Source organism: Giraffa tippelskirchi, chromosome X (assembly GCF_054371585.1).
Source record: "Giraffa tippelskirchi isolate mGirTip1 chromosome X, T2T-mGirTip1v1.2.pri, whole genome shotgun sequence".
Taxonomy (NCBI): Eukaryota; Metazoa; Chordata; class Mammalia; order Artiodactyla; family Giraffidae; genus Giraffa; species Giraffa tippelskirchi.
Window position 1 is genome coordinate 22,118,455 of NC_137289.1, and position 20,846 is coordinate 22,139,300.

Here is a 20,846-nt window from a genome sequence, read left to right on the forward strand (position 1 = left end):
TTTCACTTTTATCAAGAGGCTCTTTAGTTCTTCACTTTCTGCCATAAGGGTGGTGTCATCTGCATATCTGAGGTTATTAATATTTCTCCCAGAAATCTTGATTCCAGCTTGTGCATCCTCCAGCCTGGCATTTCGCATGATGTACTCTGCATATAAGTTAAATAAGCAGGGTGACAATATACATCCCTGATGTACTCCTTTCCCAGTTTGGAACCAGTCTGTTGTTCCATGTCCAGTTCTAACTATTGCTTCTTCACCTGCATACAGATTTCTCAGAGGCAGGTAAGGTGGTCTGGTGTTCCCATCTGTTTAAGAATTTTCCACAGTTTGTTGTGTACCTGTGGATGTACGGGTCAGCAGTGGCCTGCCACAGGGGCCGGGTCTCTGGGTGCAGCAGACCTGGGTATGGCATAAGCCCTCTTGGAGGAGGTCGCCATTAACCTGACCATAGAGCTGCCAGAACTTACACAGGACTGGGGAAACAGACTCTTGGAGGGGACAAGCAAAATGTGAAATTACTCTGTTTCTAAATATGCATCCCAGTTTTTAAACTTAGCTAACCTCAATCCCCCTGCTGATCAGTAACAAATAGTTTTGTGACTAGCATAGGTCTGCAAACTACACTTTGCATTCACAGACTGGAGTATTGTGGTTCTACAACAGAGCCACAAACCCAGCCTGAAGGTGAAACAAAGAGCTAGGCTTATTCAACCCACGCGGTATAAATGGGATCTGTTTTAGCAGTATTGGATGCAGGTAAAGTCTAACATTTACTTCATGATCAAAGGTTAGGATATTCACAGATTAAGAATAAAAGAGCCCAGACATCATGTCAACTTTCATACACACACTTCAAATCCTCATATTCTTGTGTATGTTGATACATGATTTTCTTTATGTTTCTATTGATTTATTTTGGACTCCTGGCACTTACCCAGTGTGGCACTTTAACAGCCTCTGTCGCAGAAAGTTTTAATCTCAAACATGTTCTCTATCATCAGGGGGTAGCTAGGAGGCAGAAGTTAGTACACTGTTTCATGGATTGTATCAATGGGACACTAAGCTCAGAGGGTTTTAATTGACTCATCTAGTATTACTAAACAAGTCAGCAGAAGATAAACTAAAAATAAATTTTCTGGTTTGAGAGATGACAATGATTTAGTTCAATTTGGTTTACTGGATACTTACCCTGTTTCAGGCATTATACCACGCTAGAGCTACAGAGGTGAATAAAACAGTCCTGTATACTATAAAGAGTTCAGATCATCTTGGATAACATAGATTCAGTTCAGTTCAGTCGCTCAGTCGTGTCCGACTCTTTGCGACCCCATGAACAGCAGCACACCAGGCCTCCCTGTCCGTCACCAACTCCTGGAGTCCACCCAAACCCATGTCCATTGAGTCGGTGATGCCATCCAACCATCTCATCTTCTGTCGTCCCCTTCTCCTCCTGCCCTCAATCTTTCCCAGCATCAGGGTCTTTTCAAATGAGTCAGCTCTTTGCATCAGGTGGCCAATATCCTTATAATTATAATTCATTGTGATAAGTGATACAATAGCAAAGTAAAATGCTACAGGATCCTAGAGGAGATAAGAGAATAATGTTACCTATAAAGGTGGAGGAATTATGAAATATGTCACAGAGAGTGTAAGCCTTGAGACAGAGCCTTTAAAAAGTGTCAAATGTCTGTAGGAAGAGGGAATGGAACAGATATTCCTGGAGATGTAACCTGTACAAGGAAAAGAGTAACACAAATCCATGTGTGTGAAGTTTGTGAAAGTCATTCAGTCGTGTCCAACTTTTTGCAACTCCATGGACTGTAGCCTGCCAGGCTCCTGTATTCATGGAATTCTCCAGGCCAGAATACTGGAGTGGGTAGCCTTTCTCTTCTCCAGTGGGTCTTCCCAACCCAGGTCTCCCACATCGCAGGCAAATTCTTTACTGTCTGAGCCATCAGGGAAGCCCAAGAATACTGGAGTGAGTAGCCTATCCCTTCTCCAGTGGATCTTCCCGACCGAGGAATCAAACCTGCGTCACTTGCATCGGAGGCAGATCTTTACCAGCTGAGCTAACAGGGAAGCCCAAAGAATGACAAAGTATCCAGTGCAGCTGGGATGAAGGGTGTTGCAAAGATGGTGAGGGGGTAAGGAATGATGATTCTAATGTTGGGAAATGTAAGTGAAAGCAGGTGGTAGAGCATCTTTTATTTATTTATTTATTTTTAATTTATTTATTTTAGTTGGAGGCTAATTACTTTACAATATTGTAGTGGTGTTTGCATATGCTGAAGAAGTTTAGCTTTGCTGGGGAGCCTCTGTAGGGCTCAGAGCAGGACAGATGATGTGATTGTTTTTGCCTTAGTTTGTTTTTTTTTTCTATTAATATGTCTTTTTTTCTTCCTTAGTATATGAGAATTATACAGTATTCAGCTTAAAGTATTATTGTGTGAATCAAGTCATTGTTTTGAAGTTGTGAATTTTAAAATGGTGTTATCTGTAAGATATTTTGAGCTAGTCTCATCATTTTTTCTTCCTTCCTCCCTCCTTTCCTTCCTTTCTATCAATGATTTAGCAAGTACTATTTGGTAGGGGGGGAAGGAAACACCTCACTTACATTTCCAATGTAATGTAATTCAAAATGTAATTTGAATTTCAGTGTAATTCGAAATGCCCTCACTTACATTTCCCAACATAAGATATATCATTCCTTACCCCCTCACCATCTTTGCAACACCCTTCATCCCAGCTGCACTGGATACTTTGTCATTCTTTGGGCTTCTCTGGTACCTCAGCTGGTAAAGAATCCACCTGTGATGCAGGTGACCCCAAATTAGTAAATACTGAGTACACAACCATTAGTTTATTCAGGGGAAACTCTAAATTGTGAAGGGCTATGGAATAAAGGAACATTTTTGTTTTGTTATTATTATTATTTTGCCTAGAGAGATAAGTCTGATCTAGATTCTTGGATCTGGATTCAGGGCAGGAAATGGATGGCAAAGAAACTATCATGGTGGCACAGTAACCTGAGGTTTTGGACTCAATGTGCTCATCGAAGTATAAGAAAGTGATCTAGGCATTTCTTATGGCAGAAATCACCATTTCCAGAAATAGGTTTTCCTGATAAGTAGTCTCCTCACAGCTCCCTTCATGTCCTTGTTCCTTAGACTATAGATGAAGGGGTTCATCATGGAAGTCACCACTGTATACATGACGGCAGCCACCTTATCCCTTTCTGCTGAGTAGACAGAAGAGGGAAGAAAGTAGACCCTACTGATAGATCCATAGAAGAGGGACACAGCTAAGAAATGGGAGCCACAAGTGGAGAATGTTTTCCACTTTCCCTTGGCTGAAGGAATCCTAAGTACAGTGCAACTAATAAGGTAATAGGAGACACAAAAGAAGGTGAATGGAATGAAGATAACTGATCCCCCAATTACTAGGATTGTCAAGTCACTGATCTGGATGTCTGAACAAACCAGCCTGAAAACGGGTCACAGAAGAAGTGTGGAATTTCTCTTTGATCACAGAAACTCAAGAAGCCCAGCAGACCGAGATGAAGTACTGAAACAAGATTACAGACAACCCATGGAGTCACTACCAACAGGGCACAATGCTTTAGACTCAGTAACGCAGCACAGTGTAATGGGGACAGATGGCAGTGTACCAGTCATATGCCATGGCTGCCAAGAGGAAATTGTCCAGGTCCACCAGCAACATAAAAAAGTACATTTGTGTACATCTGCAAAGGAGATGACTGGACTCTGGCTTTGGATGTCTGCCAACACTTTGGGGACTGTGGTAGACGTGAAGCAGATGTCGGTGAAGGATAGATTGGCAAGGATTCTTGTACATGGGGCTGTGGAGGTGAGCATCATTGATAATAGCCATGATGATAAGTAAATTTCCCACCATGGTAACCAGATGCATGCACAAAAACAGCACAAAGACGTGCTGCTGCTGTTCAGACACCACTGTGAGTCCCAGGAGGAAAAATTCAGAGATAGTTTGGTTTCCTTGGAGCATGATTCTTCTGTGTCTAAAAAGGGAAAAATCTGGCTTTCCTGTAAAATGGTAACGTGACACAAAAGCTAGTCAGAGGACATTGCACCATATTATAAAAGTGAATCAAGCCTTGGAACTTATTTTCTGAATCTTATTTTCTGCTTACTAAAATACAAGCTCCACAAGGGTATGAATTTTATCTACTATGTTCAGTGCTGTGCAACAGTGCTAAAGATAGTGCCCAGACCATAGTAGGTGTTCATTAAATATTGGTTGCGTTTATACACGAATGAGTGAATAAATTAAAAAATAAATATTCCGAACGTATGACTCACTATCTTCATGACTATTTTCTGTGCTTTTCTAAGCCTATTTCATCAATTTTAAAACATGGAGAATATCCACTTTATAGTATTTTTGTGAGGATGGCAAGGACACATGTAAAATGCCTATATCTGTATTTTAGCTACTGCTTCAGAAATAGTAGCTGCTATCATTCACTAATTTGAAAAAATCATAGACTTTAAAGGCAAAAAGAAACCTTTAGAGAACATATAGCTGAACCTCTGTCTTAGGGCAGTTAAGTATTCAATACACATATGATGATTTAGCTGATCATGTTTCACTGTTTCAGAGACAAAGATGCCACACTCAACTTTCAACCCCTGATCCAAAATTTTATCCTTTAACTAATTAGCACTTCCTCAAATCTTTCTGAAAACTTCCCAGTTTTTACATCTCAACAAGGAGAAATTAGTCATTACCATAAATGCTGCTGAAGTCCTGTAGGGATGTCCAATGAATTAAACAATGCAATGGTAAGTGTTCTTAACATGATCATTTATGGTGGAGCTACTTGGGCAAAAACCACAATGAAGAAAATTTAGGGGTAACACTTTAACGACAAGTGTTTATTGAGAGCTTACTATGTTGCAGTTGTATTCAAGTGCTAAGCGCTTTACATCAATTATTTTATTAAATATTCACCACAACTCGGTGACCTAAGTAGGCCTATTAAGAATATGTTCCATTTGCAGATGAAGAAATCAAGAATTAAATAATTTGATAAGAGTGAGGCATAGCTAGTGTATATTCTGAGCCCAGTCTGACTTCAGAGCCTTCTTGCTAAACTATTAATACTATGCTATATTACTACTGGATCATCGAAAAAGCTAGAGAGTTCCAGAAAAACATCTATTTCTGCTTTATTGACTATGCCAAATCCTTTGACTGTCTGGATCACAATAAACTGTGGAAAATTCTGAAAGAGATGGGAATACCAAGCCACCTGACCTGCCTCTTGAGAAACCTGTATGCAGGTCAGGAAGCAACGGTTAGAACTGGACATGGAACAACAGACTGGTTCCAAATAGGAAAAGAAGTACATCAAGGCTGTATATTGTCACCCTGCTTATTTAAGTATATGCAGAGTACATCATGAGAAACACTGGGCTGGAGGATGCACAAGCTGGAATCAAGATTGCCGGGAGAAATATCAATAACCTCAGACATGCAGATGACAACACCCTTATGGCAGAGAGTGAAGAAGAACTAAAGAGCCTCTTGATGAAAGTGAAAGAGGAGAGTGAAAAAGTTGGCTTAAAGCTCAACATTCAGAAAACAAAGATCATGGCCTCCAGTCCCATCACTTCACGGCAAATAGAAGGGGAAACAGTGGAAACAGTGGCTGACTTTATTTTGGGGGCTCTAAAAATCACTGCAGATGGTGATTGCAGCCATGAAATTAAAAGAAGCTTACTCCTTGGAAGGAAAATTATGACCAATCTAGACAGCATATTGAAAAGCAGAGACATTACTTTGTCAACAAAGTCCATCTAGTCAAGGCTATGGTTTTTCTGGTGGTCATGTATGGATGTGAGAGCTGGACTATAAAGAAAGCTGAGCACCGAAGAATTGATGCTTTTGAACTGTGGTGTTGGAGAAGATTCTTGAGAGTCCCTTGGACTGTAAGGAGATCCAACCAGTCCATCCTAAAGGAGATCAGTCCTGGGTGTTCATTGGAAGGACTGATGTTGAAGCTGAAAGTCCAATACTTTGGCTACCTGATGTGAAGAGCTGACTCATTGGAAAAGACCATGATGCTGGGAAAGATTGAGGGCAGGAAGAGAAGGGGATGACAGAGGATGAGATGGTTGGATGGCATCACCGAATCAACGGACATGGGTTTGGGTGGACTCCGGGAGTTGGTGATGGACAGGGAGGCCTGGCGTGCTGCAGTCCATGGGGTTGCAAAGAGTCGGACTCGACTGAGAGACTGAACTGAACTGAACTGAATAGAAAGCAAGCCTATGTCCCTGTTGTACTTTCACTCTACTTAGAAAACTAAAATACCAACTTTTGAAGAAAAACTTCACCTTCCTTTCTACCTAATAGTTATCTTTTGTATCTCCATATAATCCAGTAATAAGCTGACTCGGGTAATACTTGGAGAGCTTTAGTAATGAAAGCAACACTGCAGAGTGCTTATTATTTGTCAGGCATTATTCTAAGCCCTTCATGTATATTAACTCAGTTGATTTATTTTCACAGTAAAATTTGAAGTAGGATAAAAATATCATCCCCTTTTCACAGAGGAGGAAACTGAAAACCAAAAGGTTAAATGATTTGTCCAAGGTCATACAACTATTTGATGGCAGAGCCAAGGTTCTTACCAGAAACTCTTGCTCTTGATACCATGTTTTTAATCGCTGCATTAAATTATCATTTATTAATCATGGGGGATTTTCGGAAGGGGGAAAGGCATTCTGAGAGATTGACTAAAAATATCTTTGAAAATATCACTCATATCATTCTCCCTACCCTGAATCCCAGCAAATGTCCCCACTTCCTATTTAAGTCCACATCCAAACCAAGAGTTTGTGAATGTTTCACTACCCTCTTCTTTCTTAATGTTATTATGGAAGGACATCCTTCCTCTTATTAAAGACCAATCCCTTCAGCTATATTCTGGGTTCCTTCCCCTATTGCCTTCCCAACGGCCTTATGCTATCAGTTAACTTCTTTCTTAAATCTTCAACTAACCCTTCTCTACTGGATTTTTCTTTTGGCTTTAAAACATGTTATAATTTTTCCTACATTAAAAAAAAAAAAACAGACAAGCAAATCCTCCAGGATTCCTTAGCCTCCTCAGTTACTAAACAATCTCACATCTACAATTAAACACAAATTTCTTGAATTGTCTACATTTCTGTCTCCATTTCTTCACCTCAACCCACTCCAATCTGTCTTCTGCCCCACACAACTCCATTGAAATAGCTCTTGATAAGGTCACAGTGACACCCGTGTTGCTAAATCCACCCTTCTTGGCAACTCAACAGCACTCACCTCAGATGATAGTCCTCTTTCGTTATATTGCTATTCTGTTGTTTTTAGTTGCTAAGTTGTGTCAAACTCTTTTGTGACCCCATGGACTGTAGCCTGCGAGTCTCCTCTGTCCATGGGATTTCCCAGGCAAGAATACTGGAGTGAGTTGCCATTTCCTTCTCCAGGGGATCTTCCCAACCCAGGGATTGAACCCTGGTCTCCTGCATTGGCAGGCAGATTCTTTACTGCTGCGTGTGTATATATACATATATGTAAGTATATGCATATATATAGGTATGTACATATATATATATGTACATGTATTCCAGTAGTCATGTATGGATGTGAGAGTTGGACTATAAAGAAAGCTGAGTGCCGAAGAATTGATGCTTTTGAACTGTGGTGTTGGAGAAGACTCTTGAGAGTCTCTTGGACTGCAAGGAGATCCAACCAGTCCATCCTAAAGGAAATCAGTCCTGAATATTCATTAGAAGGACTGATGTTGAAGCTGAAACTCCAATACTTTGGCCACCTGATGCAAAGAACTTACTCCTTGGAAAAGACCCTGATGTTGGGAAAGATTGAAGGCAAGAGGACAAGGGGATGACAGAGGATGAGATGATTGGATGGCATCACTAACTCAATGGACATGAGTTTGAGTAAATTCCGGGAGTTGGTGATGGACAGGGTGGCCTGGCATGCTGCAGTCCGTGGGATCTCAAAGAGTCAGACACGACTGAATGACTGAACTGAACTGATAGCTGACTTACAATGTTGTCTTAGTTTCAGGTGTACAGTGCAGAGATTCCGGCATATATACATGTATATATCTATATCTATATATTGCTCTTTAGATTCTTTTCCTTTATAGGTTATTGCAAAATATTGAGTGTAGTTCCCTGTGCTATACAGTAGGTCCTCTTTCTTGATATACCCTCTTTTGTCAGATGTTGAGACCCCTGAATCCCCTGGTTTTCCTTCTATCTCTTTAATCACTCTCCATCTCCTTTCATGGCTCTCCCATATAACCTTTAAATGTTTGTAGTGATGTCACAGAGTTTTTATTTGCTCACTCTATTCTATCCCTAGAATAAAAGTATCCGCTTTCATTACTTCAGTTAAATCTTTATGTTGATGATTCTGTTTCTTTTCTTTAATTAGCTCTGTCTCTGAGCCCTGGAATCATATGCCTAACTGTTTGTTATAAACACTGCTATATCTCATAAGCACCTCAAATTCAGTATTTTAAAATCCATACTCATTGTCTACCCACACCACTGCTGAAGCCTATTTCAGCCCTTCTCCATTATTTCTTTTTTTTTCTTTTTTTTTAATTTTAGTTGGAGGCTAATTACTTTACAATATTATAGTGGTTTTTGCCATACATTGATATGAATCAGCTTCAGTAAAATGTAACATCATTGATTTTTGTCATTTTTTATAACTTCCATCTTTATTTCTTAAGATTTCATTATTTAAGTCTTGTAGATTCCCCATCTTAAATATCTCTCAAATATATATTTCTCCATCACCCTTTTTGAAGCCATCACCACATTTCTATGTCTACTTTTGTTCCTTCCAAATAGTCTTAAGGCTGATACTCTTCAGTGACTTCGTAGTCCTCTTAGTTTATGGCCCAGAATTAATAACGTACCTACAATGCCTGGCCTTCTTCTGAATTCTCATATTTTACCAGTTTCCCCTTCTTTTAGTTTCTTGAGAGTCCCAAATTCCATCTTGCCTTATTGTTTTTTCATATGTTTGTATTTTCTTTCTGGAAAGGAATACCCTCTATATTTGGCTAACATGTTTTTACTTCAGGTCTCAAAAAAAAAATTTTTTTTTTGGCTCCACTGAGCGGCATACACGATCTTAGTTTCCTGAACAGGGATCAAACCCAAGCCCCTTGCAATGGAAGCACAGAGTCTCAACCACTGAACCACCAGGGAAACCCTTTCAGGTCTCAATTTAAATTCTCCTTCTGAAGGTAAACCTTCTCTGATCTCTCAAAACTATATCAAATCCTTGCAGTGACATCCTATAGCCACCTATATATCTCCCATAAACAGTACTTTGAGCACTTATTTTTCCTATTATTCTATAAATTCTATAAGTACAGGAATATGTCTATCTACTGCTGCATTCTCAATGCTTAGCAAAGTGCATGAAATTGTTCATGCTCAATAATTTGTGAATGATTGAATTAATTGTGAAATTCTCTCCACCATGTCTGACTCTTTGCAATCCCATGGACTATACAGTCAATGGAATTCTCCAGGCCAGAATACTGGAGTGGGTAGCTTATCCCTTCTCCAGCAGATCTTCCCGACCCAGTAATCAAACCGGGGTCTCCTGCATTGCAGGTGGATTCTCTACCAACTGAGCTATAAAAGAAGTAGAAGAATAGAAATTATTTACGAAACATTTAATTTGGGGTGGGAGTAGAGATCAAGGAGGGCTTCCCAGGTGATGCTAGTGGTAAAGAACCCACCTGCCAATGCAGGAGATGTAAAATACCCAGGTTCAGTCCCTGGGTTGGGAAGATCCCCTGGAGGCGGGCATGGCAACCCACTCCAGTATTCTTGCCTGGAGAATCCCATGGACAGAGGAGCCTGGCGAGTGACAGTCTATGGGGAAGCAAAGAGTCAGACACGACTGAAGTGACTCAGCATGCACGCAGAGTTCATGGAAGACTTTAAAGAGAAAATAGGTTTAAAAATATGTGTTGCATAATGAAATGAAGGATGAGATCGAGGCATTCTAGCAATTTGAAACATAATTTTTAGATATAAGTGGGGAAAGGTGAGTCCTCAAAGTACAAGACAGGTGCAGTTAACTTAGATTTGCCCAGTGTGGGCTGTGAGCAAGGGAGAAAGGGGTAGAAGGTGAGATTAGAAAGTAATAGGTTGAGCATGGTTGCGAAAGTTTTGTGTATAACATATAATTGATGATGCTTGGCAGCATCTAAGAGAAATAGCAAGAGTCATTTTGCGCTGTGGGAAATTCAGAGATTAGAGCTGACTGACAGGTACTGAGGAAGTGCAAACATCAGAAATGCAAAGCAAAATAGCTTATAATTCCTCCTTTCCTTTGTGGCTCTACTTCTGTGTTTGGAGGCTCCCTGGAAATCTGACTCCCTATTTCTAGTGACCAGAGAGCATGTATTGGGCTTGCGTAACTTTCCAAGTCACTGGAGAAAGGGCCGAGTTAGTTATAAAGAGCGAGGAATGAGGAGTCGGTGTCACTCTGTAGTAAAAAGAGCACAATTTCCTAGAAAACCGGTGTCTCTTCATGCCTCTTTTGTGTCCCTTTTTCAGTTTGGTAAATGACATCACAAATGTCATTGGATTGTCCATTTTTTCCAGGAGACTTGGACTTTCCTAGAGGAGATTTGTTAAGTCTTTAGGCAATTGGTATTCAGTATTGTAATGTCTGATTCTTTTAAGGGACATATTTGGAAACAGAGAACAGTGACCCTGACCTTTTCTCTGAGAGGCTGCCTTTGCAAACGTCACAGCAACTGCGTTTAGGAATTGCTCATTTGTGGGGGCTGTTCAGAGGCTGGGGAAGGAAAGTGTCCTGGGAATTGACAACAGCAGCAAAACAGTACAGAAAAGAGCAGGGATGTTCAGATATGATGAATGGAGTCAATTTAGTTTTGAAAAGATTGATGCTTCCTTGTTTGGAGGGTGGATCCATATACCCTTAAATTCTTAATTGAGTATATGTTTGTTTGTTTGATACAGAGGATCATAAACATGGCCAGGGTTTCAGTTGCACTTATATTCTCAACTACCTGAGTGACCTTTGGAAAACTCTTTCTCTGGGTATTGGTTTTATTCTCTGTAAAACGAGTGAGTTAGACTAAATTATCTCTACGCTCCCTTCCCACTCTGACATTTGACAATTCTATGATTTCTAATTGAGTACATTTATGCATGGTGTGGTGGAGATGTGATCTTATATGACTCGAAGGTGGGTAGTAGAAATAGTACAATTTCTTTTCATCTAACACAGTGGGTTTGGTGTATGTGTTTTGATGTATAATTCATGAAGTTTTTCAATTTTTAGCTTAGGGAGAGTTCGTGACAATAAAATTACATTCTGCTTAATCGGTTCACCTATGTTGTGTGTGTGGGTAGGGGGCTTATCATAGAAGAGTGTGTTAGCGAAGAGAGGTCATCTAGAGGTGGTAATAAAGGTAAGCTCCTGTTTGTGAAGAACAGACAGGGGAAAGGAGAGTAAAAGATTAAACATAGCTTTAAATAATCTGTTTATTAGAAGTTTTTGAAAAACACTAAGAAGCTTGTCAACTAAATTGGAGCCAATCTCTATTTAAATCCTAAATGGAAACCTCTTCAAGGTGGATAAACAGACTATCCATTTGTTGGTTGCTTCACTAATGGGATAAAGAGGCAGTGTTAGAGCTCTTCTTCAGGACTAGAGAAGAGGAAATGAAGTGAGAGAAGCATCCCATAGGTCTCCTCTCTCCTCTAACTCTCATTTGATTGGGGTGTGTGTGTGTGCAAGGATCCAGGATTCACTCTCCTTCTTACCTGTTTCTCTTTCTCCTCCACAAACATCCTTAACAGGAAAAAACAAAAATTACTGAGAGGAGTGAGAAAGCTGAGGGATCAAGGGCTAGATCAACTACAGCATCCCTGTTCCATCAAATTACCAATTTATGAAGGTTTTGTTGGCAGCTACATAAGAAGACATTGGGACATAGGGGGAGCATTGAAGGAAGACCAGTAGGGAGATATTTGAGCATCAAAGTTAAGTCATTTAGTTCCTATTATTGTAGAGAATCATAGCAGATGGTGTCACACTTTACTATTCAGCTTGCTTTATTTGATGCATGAGCCATAGTTTGCCAACCCTTAGATTTTATGCTTCCCCATAATGTTAGTTTATTGTGCGAGTGAAAAGAAATGCAGGGAAGTAAAATGTAGAATAGATAAAGCACAGGTAATCAAGATCATACTCAAAAGCAGCTATACAGAACACATAAATTGTTTCAGGAGAACACATATATGTACAGTGACAACTCTGCCTCCCAAAGTAGTCTTTCAAAGCAACGACTAAACAAGGACAAACAATAGAATGTAAAGTAGAGGATCTGAGCAGGCCGAGTTAGGTGGGTTTTAGAAAGGACTTCCTGGAGAACAGAAGTTGAGGGGAGGTGACCATTCCTATATGCAGAATTGTTTCATAATCAGGTCACCGGGACACCTATGTAGTCAATGCTTCAATCTCAGTACTAATCTTGACATTTTCAACCATGGTATGGTATTATTGGTCTATGTTAGGTAATATTTGTTATCATGTGGGTATTAGGGAGCACACTGTCCTTGAAGACAGCTGGCAAGGGAACAAGGTACTTGCAAGCTTTTAATTGGCCTGGGAAAGGATAAAATTTGCCACCTGAAGTGCCAAAGGAACAAGTACACAGTGTACTTCTTCCCTAATGAGATTCAAGATCAGTGGAGAATGAAGATCTTCCTAATTTTCAGTTATTTGGATGGTGTGTCCAGAAAGGCAGAATTCAACAGTGAAGTGCAGAGTAAGGGTCACAGTGACTCAGGGTTTAGCAGCCCTTAAATCTCCATTGCCTTCTTTTAGAACCAACCTGAGACATGAGTCTCTTGGGGCAATAGCCGTATCTTCAAAGGAAAAAGCCTTTTGCTGGGATACAAGACTTCTGGTCCCAATCTGGCTTGAAACCTTATTTTCAGTGTAAATTTGAACATATATTTCCCTAAAATGCATATTGGATTTATGATCTGTTAAACACAAAGGAATTCCTTTCCTGGCTGTGTAACTTGATCCCATCAGATAACTTTATTTTCAAATTTTTTTAATTGGAGGATAATTGCTTTACAATGTTGTGTTGGTTTCTGCCATACAAAAATGCTAATTAGTCATAATTATATATGTCCCCTCCCTCTTGAGCCTCCCCCCATCCTACCCCTCTAGGTCAACACAGAGCATCAGGTTGGGCTCCCTGTGCTATACAGAAGCTACCCACTGGCTATTCTATTTAACCCATGATAGTGTATGGCCGGTGCAACTTTCTCCATTTGTCTCACCCTCTCCTTCCCCTCTGTGTCCACAAGTCCATTCTCTTCGTCTGTATTTATATTCAGACCCTGCAAATAGTTTCATCAGTACCATTTCTCTAGATCCCATATATATGCATTAATAGACAATATTTGTCTTTCTCTTTCTGACTTCATTCTGTATAACAGGCTCTAGGTTCATCCACCTCAAGATAACTTTAGAATATAGCAATCTTTATATTTACCACATGATGGTTTGGAAGAGTGGTAGATGGAGAGGGGACTGCAGGGAGATGTATAATTGGAAAAGTAGAAGTGCTTTAGTGAGTTCCACCAATAGATAAATCTTGAGGGGACTGCAATTGCAGACTCTTTCATTCAACTGTGTCACCTAGCAGAGTGGCCTTATACTTTGCCTCTCTTCTCTATCAGTTTCGTTATTGCTATGGATTGAATTGTGTGCTCCTCCTAAATCCATATGCTGAAGCACTAGCCCCCAGTGTGACGGTATTTGGAGAAGCAATCTTTTGAAGGTAATTAAGTTTAGATGAGATCGTGAGGATGGGGATCTCACGATGGGATTAGGAAGAAAAGTTATGACAAACCCAGACAGCATATAAAAAAGTGGAGACATCACTTTGCCGACAAAGTTCTGTCTAGTCAAAGCTATGGTTTTAACAGTAGTCATGCATGGATGTGAGAGTTGGACCATAAAGAAGTCTAAGTGCTGAAGAATTGATGCTTGTGAACTGTAGTGTTGGAGAAGACTCTTGAGAGTCTCTTGGACAGCAAGGAGATCAAACCAGTCCATCCTAAAGGAAGTAAACCCTGAATATTCATTGGAAGTACTAATTCTGAAGCTGAAGCTCCATTACTTTGGCCACCTGATGCGAAGAACCAACTCATTGGAAAAGAGCGTGATGCTCAGAAAGATTGAGGGAAGGAGGAGAGGAGGGTGGCAGAGGATGACATGGTTGGATGGCATCACCAAGCCTATGGACATGAGTTTGAGCAAACTCCATGACATACTGAAGGACAGAGGAGCCTGGCATGGTGCAGGGCATGGGGTTGCAAAGAGTCGGACATGACTGAGTGACTGAACAACAATGAAAAGGGATGTCAAAGTGCTTTCTCTCTTTCTCTCTTTGCCATGTGAGGACACAGTAAGATGGTGCTTGTTTATAAGCTGGGAAGAGAGCTCTCACAATAAACAGACTACGGTGGCACCCTGATCTGGAAATTCTAGCCTCCAGGACTGTGGGAAAATTAATTTCTGCTGTTGAAGCCACCCAGTGGTATTTTGTTATGGCAGCCTGAGAAGACTGAAACAGTTACCCTCTCCTAAACTGGTCTTGCCATGTGACATGTTAAAAAGGAAATCTAACACCACCAACTTGAGTTTATGTTCTTGAGAATGTGTTAGAACCTGACTCTTCGGGGGTCTCTTTTTGGGGGGGGAATACAAATTACTTGATTGTTATAGTGAAGAACTGGGCTTGATTACCCTTTTTTGTATCAAAATAATCCCCCCTACCTTGTACATACAGACACCATTTTACACAATTTGTGTATTTCTTCTTTAATAGGGTGTCTCTTTTCCATGTTTGCTACCCCTTAATCATGGGAACAAAGAAGCTAGAGGACATTATAGCAGAGTTCAGAACTATTGGTTTCCCTTCAGGTATGACATTGATGAGCCTGTTACATTTTTTCCTCAACCATGGGATACTTTTTGGATTATCAAGTATATGGTCATTATGTCACCATGTATATCTGCAACTTTATTCTGTTACTTGTTGAGTTCTATGAACTCTTGGTGGTTAACCCGTTAATAAGTTAATTCAAGCAATATTTACTGAGCACTTACGAACATGCAGAGTTCTGTTCTAGATACTGAGGTAGTGATGAATAAGAAAGGCAAATTCATTTTTGCCCATATAGTGCTTGTATACTAGTGGCAGAATACAGATAATGAATGTATATAGAGAGATGAATTTAAAAACATACTTTAAGCTAATAATAACTAGAATAAATACTAGAATAAAATAGTATAGAGAATTGCTGGGTCAGTGACTGCTTTAGCTAAGTTGATCAGGGAATTTTTCTGTGAGTAAGTGACAAATGAGCTGAGATCTAAGTAATCAGAGATGGGAAAGAGCTGGAGAGTTGCAGATAGAGGCTAGTGCAAAAGACTTAAGCTGGAAATGTACAGGGCATGTACACAGAATGCAAATTAAATAAAATGTGTCTGGAAGTAATGAGAGAGATAGATGATGATGTCAAAAGGCATGCTAGGGCCATATAATGACAGGGAGGGGGCGATCCAGAATGCCATGGTAAAGTGTTTGGACTTAATTTCGGAAGCAGTGGAAAACCATTAATAGAATTCAGAATGGAGGAAAAGGGGTCTGATTTACACTTTGCAGAGATGATTCTGGCTGCTATCCGGATGATGAGCTACAGGGGCAGAGTAAAGACTGAGAGCCCAGTCTAGGCTACCGTAGTACTCTAAGAGAAAGACAACTGGACTGGGCTAAGAAGATAAAGAGAAGTCTTTCGATACTGTATGTCCTTTTAGAATAGAGCAGGCAGAGTTTGATAGAGTAGATATAGGGGTTATATGCCATGCCATGACTATGGTCATCTCAATGGCTCTTATTCATCTTTGCCTTCCTATTCAACTTCTGCCATTAAAATATAATCTTCTCTTGATTTCCAGTATTCTTATATTTCAATATGACATACCCTCCTGTGAGTCTACTTGCATTGGTATTGTTAGTTACTCAACTGACCCTTTTAATCTGGAAACTATTTCTTCAGTTCTGGGAATTTTACTTAAATGATTTGATAATTTCCTTGCCTCCATTTTCACTGTTCTCTTTTAGGAAAACCTATTTTTCTTATCAAACAGATTGCAAACCTCCTGGTTTCATTTTCTAAATAAATGTGTTTTTTTCTTATTTTCTATCTCTTTGTTTCTTTGGTCTAATTTATTTGCTGCTGCTACTGCTGCTAAGTCGCTTCAGTCGTGTCTGACTCTGTGCGACCCCATAGACGGCAGCCCACCAGGCTCCTTCGTCCCTGGGATTCTCCAGGCAAGAATACTGGAGTGGGTTACCATTTCCTTCCCCAAGGGATCTTCACGACCCAGGGGCCTAACCCACATGTCTTGCATCTCCTATACTGGTAGGCGGATTCTTTATCACTGCACGACCTGGACTTAGATAAGCAATGAAGTGAATGAAAATCATTATTATTATTATTGTCTGACACCACTAATGATTAATAGCAATACAGTGTAGTCTAAAGGGTATCATTTGAGTGCATAAAATCTACTGACCTGGGGATAAGATGATGTGAGTTCTACATTCAGTTCTGTCACTAACTCACTGTGTGACGTTAGACTAATCATCAGTTCAATTCAGTTCAGTCCCTCAGTCTTGTCTGACTCTTTGTGACCCCATGGACTGCAGCATGCCAGGCCTCCCTGTCCATCACCAACTCCTGGAGTTTACTCAAACTCACATCCATTGAGTTGGTGATGCCATCAAACCATCTCATCCTCTGTTTTCTGCTTATCCTCCTGCATTCAATCTTTCCCTGCATCAGGAGCTTTTCAAATGAGTCTGTTCTTTGCATTAGGTTGCCAAAGTATTGGAGTTTCAGCTTCAGCATCAGTCCTTCCAATGAATATTCAAGACTGATTTCCTTTAGGATGGACTGGTTGGATCTTCTTGCTGTCCAAGGGACTCTCAAGAGTCTTCTCCAACACCACAGTTCAAAAGCATCAATTCTTCTGCGTTCAGCTTTCTTTATAGTCCAACTCTCACATCCATACATGACTACTGGAAAAACCATAGCTTTGACTAGATGGACCTTTGTTGACAAAGTAATGTCTCTGCTTTTTAATATGCTGTCTAAGTTGGTCATAACTTTCCTTCCAAGGAGTAAGTGTCTTTTAATTTCATGGCTGCAATCACCATCAGCAGTGATTTTGGAGCCCCCCAAAATAAAGTCTACCACTGTTTCCACTGTTTCCCCATCCACTTTCCATGCAGCGATGGGACCAGATGCCATGATCTTTGTTTTCTGAATGTTGAGCTTTAAGCCAACTTTTTCACTCTCCTCTTTCACTTTCATCAAGAGGCTCTTTAGTTCTTCACTTTCTGCCATAAGAGTGGTGTCATCTGCATATCTAAGGTTATTGATATTTCTCCCGGCAATCTTCATTCCAGCTTGTGCTTCATCTAGTCCAGAGTTTCTCATGATGTACTCTGCATATAAGTTAAATAAGCAGGGTGACAGTATACAGCCTTAATGTACTCCTTTCCCAATTTGGAACTAATCATATAACTTTGATTTCCTGATGTGTAAAATCAGGTTGCGAATATAGTAATTGCCCTTTTGCTAAGCTATTATTTGACTGGGAAATTAGAGAATATCCATGTTTATTTTGAGGGCTAGAAAGAGTATTTATGAATAATTAAGGTACAAATTATTATTGGGGCTTCCCTGGTGGCTTAGTGGTAAAGAATTTTCCTACCAATGCAGGAGATGCAGGAAACACAGGTTTAGTCCCTGGGTTGGGAAGGACCCCTGGAGAAGGAAGTGGCAACCCACTCCAGTATTCTTGCCTGGGAAATCACATGGACAGAGGATCCTGTGTGCTACAGTCCATGGGATTACAAAGAGTCAGACATGACTTAGCAACTAAACAACAACAACGTACAAATGTGTTCTGAAGAGAAAGCTACACTATATTCACCTACTGGCAGCTAATTATGGCCACCAGTTATTGAGAAGCTATCATGTGCCATGCGCTTTACCTATATTTTCATAGTTAATCATTGCTATAAGCATATGCAGTTAGTATTGCCTTTTTACCAACAAGAAAAGTAAGGCTCAGAGAGAGCAGCTTGGCCAAAGTAACACTGCTAGTTAGTAGTATATCTTAGATTCAGATTCAGTTTGGTTGTACTAGAAAGCCAATAAATTTTCAGCTTATTAGTACTATTATTTGTGCATTGCAAACTGCCTCTGAAACATGTCTGTGAACTTAAACTCATTGAATCTTATAAGTAGGAAAAAAACACTGTAATCCATCCAGTTCAATATCTTGGTTTACAGGTAGGAAAACTGAGGGCCAGAAAGGAGGAGTTATTAGCCAAAGATCAGACAGCTACTGAGCAGCAGAGCTGAGGCCAGAGCCCACCTCTTCAGACAATCTGCCCATTGCTCTTTCTAATTTGAGGCCTGAAGATAGGGCGTGATCCTAATCTGCCCAGCTGTGTCAGTGGATACCAACACTGGCCTCCTAATCTCACAGGGGTGTTGGAACAATGCAGGAAAAGATTTGAGTGGGATTTGGATGAAAAAAATTAGTGGCATGAGATTTTTTTAGCATTTGCAAAAAGATAAGATATAAGTAAGGAAAGAGAGCTTATTTACACAGCAGCCTTTTTTTAGGAGCCTTTCAATTAGCCTCAGATTCTCTCAGAGGAGAATGATTCTGTTTTATATGATGTATATCGCTTGTGTTGAATACTACACAGTTGGACCATGAGTGGCTATTTATATGGAAAGAAGTCCAAAAAGCTAAAAGCCTCAGTTCTTCCAGGAGAAAGACTTGAGGAGATGAGTCAAATGCTCAAAAGTGTCCTTGATAGAAATAGCAAGATGTTGTAGGTGAGTTTAGTGGCATTGTGCATTTTGTTGAAATCCCTACATTTGGAGTGGAGAAGAATGAACAGTGGGGTGGGCTTTTTCAGAAAGAGCCACCGATTTTGGTCATATAGTAAAATTTGATCAATTTTAATATGTTTGCTTGAGGCCTAGAACTTGAAAAACTTCAGACAGAGAGAGAAATTTTTCTTTGAGTAACTCCAAATTGCTTTTCACATTTCTATTTTATGCCCACAGAGGGAACACACAATAAATTTGGGTAAGAATGTAGTGGACAGGAATCAGAGCTGATGAATTCCAAGCTTACATAAACTAAGGTTTCCAATCCTGAGTGCTTTTCTTTCTCCCTGTTAGTAGACTTAGCAAAACAAGATAGATGTTCTGAGTCCTCCTAATTCCTGTCCCATTACTCAAGGATTTTGGAGACAAGGCAGTGCAATTGCTGTGTTGAAATAGAAGAGGATTTAGTGGGCTACGCTGTGAGGGGCTGAGAGGAAGACTAGAGGAGGGACCAGTGCATCAAGTACACAACTTGTGTTCATAGGAGATGTGTAAGTGGAAGAAGCACAGAATCTAACTCCCTGCAGTAACCACAAGCAACTACCACTCATTTTCCTGAAGACATGGCAGGAACTCAATGTTCACAGCCTTCCTGACCCTGAGAGTTTAATTACAGAGAAGGATCAGTTCAAATGCTTGTGGGTTTGTCTTAGCCGTCATATTTGTATAGTGGTGTTGACTTTTCAAAATGATGAAACTTGAGCAACTTTGTGGATAGCCAGCTCTCTGCATGCCTGTCTGACATTTTTCAGTTACAGTCATGTTTTTATGTGGCTTGAGGTTATTTCACAGATATATTTCTTTTGGTTGTTTCTAGTGATTATATATCCATCCAGCCTATTAATATCAAATGGTATTTTTAGCCATCCCTCAGTTATGGATCATTTGGAATCTTTCACCAAATGTCTTTTAACCATTCCCATCTTGCACCAAACCCCACTCACCTTTCAAGATCCATGTTCAATATTACCTCCTCCCTATCTTTTTTTTGTTCTCCAAGCCTACCCCACTTCACCCCCAAAGAATGACACTGGTTCTTCTTTGCTGCTGTAGTTCTTTGTCCTTATTTTACATACAGTTGCCTTCCTTACTATGTTATGGGATCCCTGAGGGCCGGGATTGGGTCTTACACATAACTGAATCCCCTAAATATATAACATGATGATTTATACATATACAGTAGATGAATATTTAAATAGCAATATAATGAACATTTCTGCATAAATTGCTTTTATTTTGGATTATATCCTTGGAGGTGTATTCCTTTTTGTTTGTTTGCTTCCTATTTTTTTATTTAGATTTTTACAGTGCTGTGTTGGTGTCTGCCATACAACAATGCAAATCAGCCGTCATTATACATACATCCCCTTCCTTCCTAGCCTCCCTCCCCTTCCCTCATCCTATACCTCCAGGCCATCACAGAGCACCACACTGGGCAAGACAAAGAATAAATATTGCCATCAGCAATTTACAGAGTCATGTCTCCTGACAGTGGTCTTTATTACATATACATACATACCAAGGTTTTGGGGAAACTGTTTTAATTTGCATTATGCTGAGGTCACATGCTTTATCATGTCATTACATACTCAGTATGTCCCCTACTGTGCATGTTGTTCATTTTGTGACCACTCATTTGGTGAGCTTCATACATTGATAGCTAATCTGATCACACGGACCACAGCCTTGTCTATCTCAATGAAACTAAGCCATGCC